At 40.5% G+C, this 11763-nt stretch overlaps 2 long non-coding RNA genes across 6 annotated transcripts in view; one reads left to right on the forward strand and one right to left on the reverse strand.

The window, feature by feature from the left end:
- LOC108447456 overlaps positions 1-11763 on the forward strand; it is a 96885-nt gene that overhangs the window by 41912 nt on the left and 43210 nt on the right. The window lies entirely within an intron of this gene.
- Positions 1-11763, reverse strand: part of LOC108447458 — an 85554-nt gene that overhangs the window by 11426 nt on the left and 62365 nt on the right. For 3 of the 5 annotated variants that reach the window (XR_001863031.1, XR_001863026.1, XR_001863036.1), the window contains exon 3: positions 2523-2561. This is a non-coding gene — a long non-coding RNA (uncharacterized LOC108447458). Of the gene's footprint in view, positions 1-2522; positions 2565-11763 lie in introns of all 5 variants that reach the window. The other 2 variants (XR_001863027.1, XR_001863032.1) reach the window with 1 other exon arrangement.

Here is an 11763-nt window from a genome sequence, read left to right on the forward strand (position 1 = left end):
AATTGGATCTGTTCAGTTTGGGTAAAAAGCTGACTGCCCAACCTATCAGTTTTGGTTTTCTCTTCATGCAGCAAACTCCTTTCAGATAAATTCTTTTGCTCCAGAAAGTAACAATCTTATGACGGCTGCACAAAAAGGATCTATGTCCTCTGATGTCAGGCATCTCCCCTGGAACACACAAGGCAGAGTCTGTAGCATTGTAGGTTGGTTCCCCTCGTAGATCATTGAGGCATTGCCTGGATGTGTGCACACACAGCCCGGGCTTTCTGGAAGTGTTCTGAGGAAAATTCATCCTCTTTGCCCAAACAAGGATCTGTGTGGTATCCTACATTGCAACAGTGTTGTTTGAAAGGCATTCATGGTGTTGGAAAGCCTTTCATAGTGTGGCCTCTGTATGTCAGAAAAACCAAGAGGTGTGGGTGTGCTGCAGGGCTATTTCCTGCTCCATAGAGAGATTCTCATTTCACACACACTTTACTGGAAATGGCTCTCTCAGTAAATTCCCATTCACTCTTCTTTTACATGTTTATCCAGTCACTGGAAATTTCTCTTTTCTGTTGAAAGCATAGGCTGGCTTATTTGAAATAGTATGATTGCAGTGAAGTCTTAGAGCTGTGCCTTCATTGTGTGGGTGGGGAGATGAAATGATATGCAGTGTATGCTTGGAATAGTTGAATGATTAGGCACTTACATCTGTTTAATTAAACAATGAGCTTCAACCTCTGTTTAATTAAGGACTAGCTCATTTCAGTTGTGGTTGCATGCTGGGAGTTACAACACTTCTGTAATTCAAATCCAAGGATATAATAGAAACAGGCTGGTCTCGTTCCAATCCTTAATAGCCAGTGGTGCACAGCACAAGGCAAAGAGATGATCTGCAGGTGAACAATCTAAGAATTGAGGTGTTATCAGGGAAAAGGTGTGTTTAAGGTAAGAATTGTGTCAATACGAAGAATGTGAAATCCTATCTGTTGGGTGATGGGGGAGGTGAAGGCTACCAAATTTCATCCATCAATAGCAGTGTGTTATAGTCTGGCTTTACTCCCTGGAAAGTCTTGTTTCCTTAACATTATTGCCTTAACTTTGTCTCTTAAGAACTTTGCCCACATTGCTGAAGGCTGAGGACCTTGTGTTTTTCAATGTAATCCTCTGAAAACAAACTTCACTATGAAAAAAATGCAAATGTCTTGGTTTTTTAAAAGAAAAAGTAGGATTTGAGACACAGGCTGGAGCTTAGATTTGAGAACCTTGCTGTATCTCATTTAGCAGAATTCACAAAAGAATCTGGGACTGATCTTGTTTGCTGTGCTGTAGGATTGCCTGCCAGGCAACGGACTTTCCTTTCTCTGTCTTAATTATGAATATGAGACACACAAACCTTGATCTTTAGGGAAACTCAAACCAGTGTTAACTAACAGGGAAAGAAGCAGCAGCTGAAGAGACTGCTGTGTAGTGTTCTTTCAGTACTGAGCTGTGAAAAGGAAAGAAGAAATTTGTAAAGAAATATGAGAAAAATAGGAGGTGTTATAAATCTGTTGAAAGGGACTCAGAAAAGTGACTCTTGTTATCAGACCTACAGGTCTACATATTCAAGTCAGGTTGGTTGGGAATTCCGGCTTCCTTGTGACTTGTTACTTTGACTGTCCCTAAGGAAGAATTGCAAAGAGGTGATGTTGCAGTGAGTAAATGTGACTGTTTCCACTTTAATTAGCATGAGCCTATACTGGAATATTTAGCGAAACTGGATTAGCTTTCAAACAAACATGGAATTTGATCGTCTTGTGTTTATCTTACACATGTCTGAAGTCCTGGTGAACTCAAAACCTGATCGTCCTCCCCAAGCACCATGTGAATAACACCACAATTGCATCATGCTTAATTTGCTCTATTCTATGACTGGTGAGATGGGAGGAGCCCCTAAACAACTAAAAGAACTCCCAACTTGGACACTCAGGGTTTCCAAGGGCTGCAGAGTTTCCAAGCTAAACTACAAGGCAGAGAGATCGTTAAGTGCTTGCATGTCCCTATCTCCCAACAGCGGCAGCACACCTTGTGCAACACCAGTCCATTCCCCATCTGGCAGAGGGGAGTCTTGTGGGAGTGCTTGGTACTTCTGCTCCCAGGAAAGGACAGGATTTTGGTGGATGCCTTTTTACAAATGTGCCAAGGTGTGGGCTTACTGAACTTAAATTTTGAAATAAGCTGTTAGTTTTCAAGTAGCCATTTTGTACTAAGACAAAGTACTTTTTTTCTTAATAAGCATTTTCATAATAATAATAAGCAATTCATAATAAGCAATTTAATATGCATAGGTTTAATTTTGGTAAGTTGGTCTGCGTATGTATGCATAATCAAAAAAGTACCTTTCGTTGGAGAATGCCAATCATTCATCTCAAATGAGAGTTGTAAGGACTAAAAACAGTAAGAATTTTGGCGGAGATGGTGTCATGCTCTGATACATGTGGTTACTGTAACACAGTAGCTGAAGCGTTGCACTCTGAATGTGTTTCGTCTGTATTTACCTGCTGTTTCTTCAGTCTGTCTCTGTTGATGCGTGGTATCTGCTGACAGAGATAAGGTATAAGGTTATGTTGCTTTTTGCAGTGACACTTCGTGCATTTTGTTTGCTGCAGTTGTAGCAGCAGCAATTCAGGAGGTGCACACATGTAACCTGTTGGCCCTCCTGCAGTGACAGCCATTGCCAGACTGTCCCTGTGTCTTTACAAAGATGATACACAGAAAACTGCAGTTACTGCGTTGCGACAGCAGCACATTATTTTACTGAACCTTAAAAAAAAAAGGATGTGGCTTTCTTGTTAAACAACCCTATGTTTCAGCTTCTTGCTGTAACTTTAAAAGCACTGGGTTAGTCTGGACCCTGGGCAGGCAGAGCAGCTGAAGGCTGTGTCCTCGGTGGGGATACTGTAGCCCAGTAAATAATGGTTCTGCTTCTGTGGGTCTTATTCTTGTTGCAATTACATGGGTTTAATCAAGTTCACGAGTTTGGGCAGCCTCTCATCTTCCTGCCTCTCTCTGCTCTCCATCCTCTACCTAGTACATTAACTGGAGGAAAAAATTTATGATCTCATTAGTTTTGCATATTGGTTCACTTAGGACAAATTGAAGCTTAAAAATGTCACTCAACTTCAACCTGTTATGAAAGCATTTAATCCACCGAAGACTACTCAGGTGTTTCTGAGCCATTTGACAACTCTGACACCCTGTAAAAGTTACATTAAAAATGGATTCTGTACAGGTACTTCTGGTCACCAGTATCACTGCAGGTTCTAAGCTGGGCTTCTGGAGGGGTGTTCTTGGCTGTGCCAAGCCTCACTCCAAGTGTGTTCAGATGTGCTTCCCTGCAGATTCACAAATTCCACAAGAGCAGGCCAGCATGGGGACGAAGTGAGGTGGCTTCTCCCTCTGTTGGCTTAGGCCCTGCCTGTTCCAGTTCTTGTTGTTCTCTCTGTGTATTTTGCAGCACTTTCTGCAAGGCATTGGCCATCCCTGCTTGAGTCTTACCAAGCTCACCGTCTGAACCTCTGCCCCAGGGAATTCTGGAAGTTGACTGAAACCTGGCACTCCTGGTGATCGCTTCCTGTGCAGCAGTCATTTGCTTTATGTGGTACAGAGGGAGAGCTGTTGCTGCTGCAGCTGTGGTTACCGTGGCCCCCAAGCTATTTTGTACTCTGGCAATCAAAGGCCTAGGATTTCTATCATTTTAGGTGTTGCTGTTCATTAGCAGTTTTCAGGGAATGATAAACATCCCATCTCTTCCCTGAAAACCTCTTCTCAACTTGTATGAGACCTGATTTGAAAAGCTAGGGTCACTCAGGGGCTCTGCACACAACTGGGGACTCCAGCACACAATTTGGTAGCAAATGGAGTATTAATTTTCTTTAAGCGGACATATCAAATTTCTGTGTTTTTTAAAAAAAATCAAACCTATACTTTGTTTGGAAAAATCTGTGTTTCTGAGAAATTTCAAGAGTTTGGTTAAATCTTCTGAGTCATCTTTTTATTACCTTCTACCAAATGTATCCTGAAGGAGGACTCCAAGAGTTTTGCTACAGGAATCAGGTATATCTTCCATTCCACTGTAAGCCTTTTTCCTCCATGCTGACTTTGCATGTGAATTTTTAACTTGAGAGAAAACCTTGTGTAGATGGAGATTAATCTCCTGACGCAGTTCTTGACAGCACTAACAGGTTGTGATATTCTGGGATAATGCTGCACCTCACACTTCCTGCTGTTTAAAGCAATTATTTTTCATATAAGATATGTTGGTCCTACACAGGGATTTTTACAGGTGTCCTTGTATCCCATGGCAAAGATTTGAGGCCTGGGGCTACTTTTTCTATGTCATCATCACAATTCCAACATGGATAAGCTATTTTGGGGGCCCCTTTTCTGTCAAGTCTTTGGAATTTACAGGCTGTCTCTCTTGCCCTCTTTGTCAGACACTAAGGCTCTCTTGCCTTAACTGAAGATGATTTGCCATATGGTGAAGTGGGTTTGTTCTCTATTAAATGTTTTTAATTGCAGTATGTTTACAAAGAGCTCTGTAAATACTTACATATCTGATGCAGCTAGAAATTAGTTTTATGCTGGGTTTTCCTGGGACTATTCCAAATGACGCTGTTCAGAGAAGTTAAATTGCATTTTCTGCCATTCAGTGCTTAATGACAGCATGCCCAGCGTGGGGCTGGATGGCATCGTGCTTTCCATGAATCCATAAATAAGACCTCAAAAGGATTACTTCAAATGATATACGTGAGTAAGCTCCCATTGAGGTCTGGCGGGAATGCCTACTCTGGTAGCACTAGTGAAATTACTCGTATGATTTACAGCCAGAAACTCAGCCAATGTAATTAATTTTAAACTCTGTTGTTTGCACTAGGATTTTACATTGATTTTTTAACGTTGTCCCAGTATGACTTCTGCACATAAACACAGTCTGAGTCTGTCAGAGCTTTTTCTAAAGGCTGCTTACTGCCCTCCATGAAAAGTTTGAGGGAGAGATTATTTTCTGTTCCTGGGAAGCCCGAAATCAAGCTTCAGACTTGCAGAAACAACGCTTCTGTAAAGACCTCAGTCACTGTAATACTGATTTTCAGCTAAAACTGCTGTGTAAAAGCCTACTAGGTATCTTAAGTCTCTACAGATATAAATTACAGATGTGAAATGTGTGTATGCCAAGTCAGCACAAAGCAACACCATCTGAGAAACTGTATTATGTGAAGTGCAAAAAATTATTCGCTGGGTAAAATCAGAGAATGGGCTAAATGATTTGTTGGAATTCTCATTGTGTACAGCTGTCAAAACATTTATTAATCATGTTTGAATCCTATGAAAACCTTTTCTAAATGTTCTTGGAGGAAAACCAGAAAATCTCAAGTTATGCAGGGCAACTTAATCGCTGTAACAAGCAGAGAATATTCCACTTAAATTCCTGTTCAACAGACTAAGTTCCATTTTGGCAGCCAAGTTGTTTCCATGTTGTTCAGCACAGGTACAGGTATTTAGTATCGTCTCTTTCAGAAGTATCATCTGTCCACACCAAGGCATGGAAGGAAAACTTATGCAAGTTAAGACCAAGTTCAGGCTCTTGGGCAATGCCATCCTTGGTTTTAGCTGGCCCTCAAGCTGTCCTAAACTTCTCCATGGATATTCTTCAGAGACTGCAGATATGAGAAACACTGTGGGCTTGTTTTGTGTTTCCTGAGGCCTTTGGAGTATCTGTGTCCAGCAGCACCAAGGTGGGAAGGGGTATCAACAGCTGGATAAAAGTTCTGCTGGGAAAGGGTCCAGCCTGCTTTGCTACACAGCTACGAGTGTCCATATGGGAAAGTGTGTGAGGAGCTTCTGCTGTTGATTTTGGAATCCTTTTGTGTTGCTTCTTTTACATAAGTAGAACTAAAGTGCACTGGATCCTCTGCAGACTGACTACAGCTCTTTATTTGCAAATGGAATGCTTTCCTTATCTTCTTATCCTTGGACTTAGAATGTATCACAACAAAACAGGCAGTATTTAATGTAATGAAGTCTTTGTTTTTTGTGTCTCTATAGCTTGGAGAAGTCAGAGCAATGATAAATTATTTCAGAAAGTACATTTAGGTTAGAATTTCATAGCTGCCATAGGTACTGGGCATAAACGGCCTGGGTAAGGGAGCCAGGGGATGCAGGAGTACCATGGGTGGGAGCACTGTGACATTAACTGTGACACCACGGCAGCACCTCACTGAAGAAATTCAGGAGGAAGAAGTTTGGAATGAAGAATATTCAGAGCCAAATACTTTTCTGGTGTAAGTTACTTCAGCTGCACTGGCAGCTGTGTGATTTGTGTGATTTGAGGATATGCATTTGTATCACAAGAGAATTTCTTCTTCCAGGATATTGCACTGTGAAACATTAGAGCTCTAAAGCACCTTGATTCTCCAGCATCCTTTAAGTTTTAAATGTCTGTCTTTTGGGTATGGTCTTAATAGACTGGGGCTTTAGGACCAGTTTCTCTGAGAAGCAGTTCTGTTCAAGAAGGGCCCTTGACACCATTCTGGCTTAACGCTAGACACATCTGCTGCTACTTGGGCAAAATTGACACTGTCTAGAGAGCAAAGCAATCACCTGCTGTAGCATTACAGAGCATTTACACTTGAGCCATATTACCAGGCAGTAAATCTTGACCTTTAGGAGTTCAGAGATTAGATTTCTTCGCTACAAGCGCTCAAGATATTGTTAGGAATTTGTTGCTATTCAAAGCAGATTTCAGGGGTTACCTATGGGTTTAAATCATAGCCTCAATCATTATTGGAAGGTTCTTTTAAAGCTGAGATAGCTTTGAATAAAAACTAGGATTACTTTTACATTTATTTTTAGTAGTTGTCAAGAAGAAAATGTGGGGGTAGGAAGGGGTTGTGGAGGCAAAGACATTGCTCTAAGTTTCAGTGTTTATTTCTATGTGAACAGATATTTTACAGTGTTTGGAGGGAAATGGCTTCTTTTCAATGTGGACAAGAGATGCACTTATTCCACTGGGATAATAAACTAAAAGTTGTTTTTAAAATAGGACTGAAGATAGACATAGTTTAAAAGAAACTATTTTGAAAATAGGAACCCCTCAGATAATCACTGACTTAAATAGACACAGTGTTAATTGTTCATTAATACTGAGGAATGCCTGAAAGCTTGTGCATTATATTGTGTACAAACCAAGCACTGCAGAAGGGGAGTCAGGCAGATGCCAAAAGAGGTCAATGAGCTCCCACTACTAACAGGAATCCTTTGTTCCCATTGCAGAAAAGCACTGATGATCAGGTTTGTGTAGGTGCACACAGCAATTTACTGGGACTCTCATCTCCTTTGGCAGCAAGACAGAAGATCAAAACTCATAAGACATTTTCTCCTCTCTTTCTCCTATTTCCCCAAACCATTGCAGTGGGTCTCAAATCCTTATTTCTGTTTTTTTTATCCTAAGCTTATTTTTCCAAAATAAAAAGAGTTACAGTTATGAAAGAAATCCAGTTTTCATCCAAAGTTTTTTAAAAATAATGCATTTTTAAAAAACTTTTAACTATAAACCCGGATATAAAATGGAAAGCTAATGACTGAAGAGCAGTACAGTAAAAGCCTGTTGTAACTGATAGTAAAAACATGTTCTGCATGGTGCTGGAGTTTAAAATGTGGTGGTAATTCTGGAATGAATTCAGAAAAGAATTAGCCAGAAGAGTAAGGGATTTTTGCCCTTTGCTCAGGCCAATGTTCCAGAGCTGGAACACACTCTAACCCTCTGGGCATTGTATTAGAGAAGGATTGGAGATCACTTGGAGAGTACAGGCAGGGAAACTTTTGTTGAGGAAAGGAAGCACGATTAAAGTGATTAACTACCATGAAACAGTTCATTACAGAGTCCTTTAAAGTCCAAGTCTCCCAGCCCCCAGGGTTTCACTTGCTTGCTTTTTTTAATCCTGTAAAGTGACTTTTTTTTCCTGTAGAAAAGAAGGGAAAGCTTAACAAAGGGGAGGAGCTCAGAAGGGGGCAGAACCTTTTGCCTTATTGCTCTTTGAAAGCTGTAATTGATATTGTAAAACTTCCCAATGAAACACACTTTTCCAGGCCTTCAGAGGCCAGAAACTCCAGAGTTATTTTGCTAAGCCTCAAAATTGCGAAGTATAAGAATGTGTTCGAACTGGCTGGACAACCTTCAGCTGAGCAGTTCCTCTCCTCTGTGCAGATGATAAACACCATCCCCACAAGCCCCAGGTCTTGTTCCCTGTTCTGTGATAACTAGGCATTAAAAACAACAGATGGAACCTTAACTGGTCAGCTAAAATTGTCTAGGTCTCTTTGGACACATTAGATATTTCACAAGGTATTAGAGTTTGGCCTTGCACAGCTGATGTTGTGGTCTTTGAAATCCTGACCAGCGGAAACAGATTTTGGCCTTGGGAGATAATGAAAAAAGCTCTTGGTGAGCCCTGTAGGAGCATAAAGGCTTATCTTGAAGCCTTTTATCATCTGATGATGATGGCTCAGGTAGCTTAAGGCAACTGAGCTGTCCCCAGTGCATTTCTGCTTCTGTTTTTCACACTGAGGAAGATGTCTTGTCTAGATCTGAACTCCCCCAGTCTGTCTTTTGTATGACTCTCTTGGCCCTGGTTCTACATCCGTCTTTATCATCTGTTGTGTGGTTCCACTGCTCTGAGCATCTAAGGATGTCACAGTCTACAGTATGTTTGCAATAAGGCAGTTAGGCACCATTTTTATGGGTGGGAAATTGTGTTCTTTTTTCTGTGATTAGGTCCTCTAAGATACTGGGACTAAATGACCGCTAAATGCCTTTTGAGTGTCTAGGTTTAAATGGGAATGACATCGGCGTTCTGCTACAGAGGGGAAAAGGAAAAAGCCAAACAAACCCAGGTTCCTCACATCTTCAGCTGCAGGTCAGCTTGCCTTGGCATTCTAAGGGAGATCTGAAGGATTGGAACATGTAAAGTGCTCCTGTATGTAAAAGTACCAAAGGGCTTTGGTACAATGCCATGTGAAGTGTTGACACACTATGTTGTATTCCTAAATGCTAAAATGTTTGCTGCTTGTTTGAAGCAGTATCCTTAATATAGGATATGATCTTTTGATGAAAATAAAATACAGGGAAACAATCTAGTTGTGACTGACTATGCCAAACCTGCATAGAAGTTTTTGTTTTGACTTGTTTCCCTTCTGCTTCCCCCCCCACAGAAGACTCACTGTTGGTGGTGCCAGCAAATGCATGGTGTGCAGTGGTTGCTATGGTAATTATTTCTAGTAATCAGTTAGTGTTATAAATGGCTAGGATTTAATGAAGAGTTCCCTCAGGAATATCCTGATCAGTTTGGTTATACATCCCTGTGAGACATGCCAGGGTGCTGAGCATTCATCCACTGCAGCAGAACCAGGGGAGCTGTGGTGGTTCATCACTCCTGAAATCTCCCACGCTTTTCGCAAGCTAATTCTGTAGGAAACACAAGTGAACGATGCAGAACTTACTAATGACTGGGGCTTGCAATCTGCACGGATCTGCTTCCCTGTACCGAGGAGGGCACTCAGTGCAGCTTTGTGCACAGTGCTGATTTACTGAAGGGGCAAGAAGATTTTCAGATTTACAAAAGCTGAAAGAATACTGCATTCTGTTTAAAATAGAATGATTCCATCTTTGTGTATACAGATAATTTTACTGTTCTGAAGGGTCCATGCAGTGTGCAAAAGCAAGTGATAGCTTAATATGGCAGTTTGCAAACCTCAAACCAGATGTAAAATGTGTGCTTTTTAAAAAAATTTGTACTTTAGATCTTTATAGAAACTCATCAGATTATGTTTTTATAGCAGGTGTCTTTCCCAATTTGAATCTTAATAAGTCTTAATTTCATTTTGAGACTGTGGAGAACTGGCTAACTTGGTTCAGCAATCAGTAATGTATTCCTTCCTGGAAGTCCAGAGACTTAAATTAAGGCTGTCAAACAGTAATAAGGTCGCTACCAAATATGTTAGGAGCCAGTGTACAGGTGCTTGTAATGCTCCATCACATGGATAGAGGTTAAGGGACCAGTCATTTTATGAGGCCACATATGGGTTCTCCTGCAGTTTTGCAAAACAGAAAATGGCTTAGTCTGTTTAGCAGAGGAGTTTCAGTGTGGTGTTTATTCTTTGAAAATAGTGCATGGGAGAACGGAGTTTAAAAAGGGGGGTTTAAATTGTCAAATACAGATATGGCTTTGCTTAGTTTTCCTTGGGGCAGTCTCTCTAAAGGTACTTCATAAGCCAAGATCAGTCCACACCAAAAGAAAAGATCCAAGCAGCTGCTTCCCTCTGAAGGCACACTAATTATTAGGGGTCCGGCCCGGGCTGAATCAAAATCTCACTAACTGCTGGTGTTTGTGGTTGGGTTTTTTCTGATCAGGAGTTGAGACCAAACACACAAGTTGGTAAAAAAGTGGTGTGTTATGAGCTGGCATGAGGCATCGAACCCGTTTGTTGTATGTTAATTTATCTGAAATGAAAGTACGTGGGTCACGTGTAACATATTTTTGGTTCATCTACGTGCCAAACTTAATACTTGGGTTGGGTAATTAGGAAAAGAGCATTTTTTTTCCTAGACTTTAAACGCTATTCAGAAGTTATATATTTTATAGTGAAATTGTTTAGAATCGACTTTGTCTGAACAGATAAATTTTCATCTCAAGTATTTCAAAATGTGAGACTTCGTTAGACCCCCTCAGATTCTTTGGCTGTGTCTCACTCAGATGATCTCTGCTGTTCCCCTTCTACAAGAGTACCAAGGGTTCTTTTGTCAAGGGCCTTATTTGTCAGACTGTGCTAATGCATCTTTAATCATTCTTCTTCCTCTTTCTTATGCATTTGCTGCATAGTTCTAGGTGGAATTGCCTCTTCAGATTTTTTCTGTCTTGCAGTGGTACATTCAGGCTCAAATTGTTGTGCTCAGTAGTGCCATTGTCACATTATAACAAGGAAGATGCTTCATCATGTGTTCTAAAATGAGCTGAAATCTTCTGCTAGGAGCTGAGGGATCATGTTGTAGAAAAACATTCATTTTTAAGCACCAAGTCATTACACTGGAAAAGGACGCATTAACGTTGTCAAAGTATTTTCACTCTGTAATGCCAGGGTATCACATTAACAAGTTGCAGGGCATGAGGTTTTCAGTATTCCCATTTACTAAGGTGTACAATGCAGATGTTTTTAAACGGGCAGTTTTCCTCAGGATTATGAGTTTGGCAGTTGCTAACAGAAAACTTTGGTTTCAAAATATTAGCAAATTAGATAATACTATTTGGCAAGTCTAATTAATGCAGCCAGTTCGGGCACTGCCTCCTTTATTGTTGCTGCTATGTAATTATGATCTTAGATTTGTCTCCATATTTAATATTTCAATAGAAGGCAGCAAAGTAATGTAGACTGTCTCATTGTTAATCCAGTAGTTCTATATTTTTGCTTATATGCTGGTCAGGAAAAGAAGAAAAGGTTAAGTGAAAGATGGTGGGGGAAAGAGGTCTATCCAGGGACAGAAAGACCATATTGCCATATGAAAAGAAAAAAAGGTACCTGAGTTCAGCAAGCTGAAAGTTTGAATTACCAAAATGTTACAGCTCAGGTAAAACAAGCTCCATGAAATTTGTGAAAATATCTGCTTAAGTCATCTTCCTGTAATTATTGGTATAAACAGTTTTGAAATACTAACACCATCACAAGGTATCTGTGTGTCTGTTTAGG

This window comes from Corvus brachyrhynchos, unplaced genomic scaffold (genome assembly GCF_000691975.1).
Source record: "Corvus brachyrhynchos isolate BGI_N302 unplaced genomic scaffold, ASM69197v1 scaffold200, whole genome shotgun sequence".
Lineage (NCBI taxonomy): Eukaryota > Metazoa > Chordata > Aves > Passeriformes > Corvidae > Corvus > Corvus brachyrhynchos.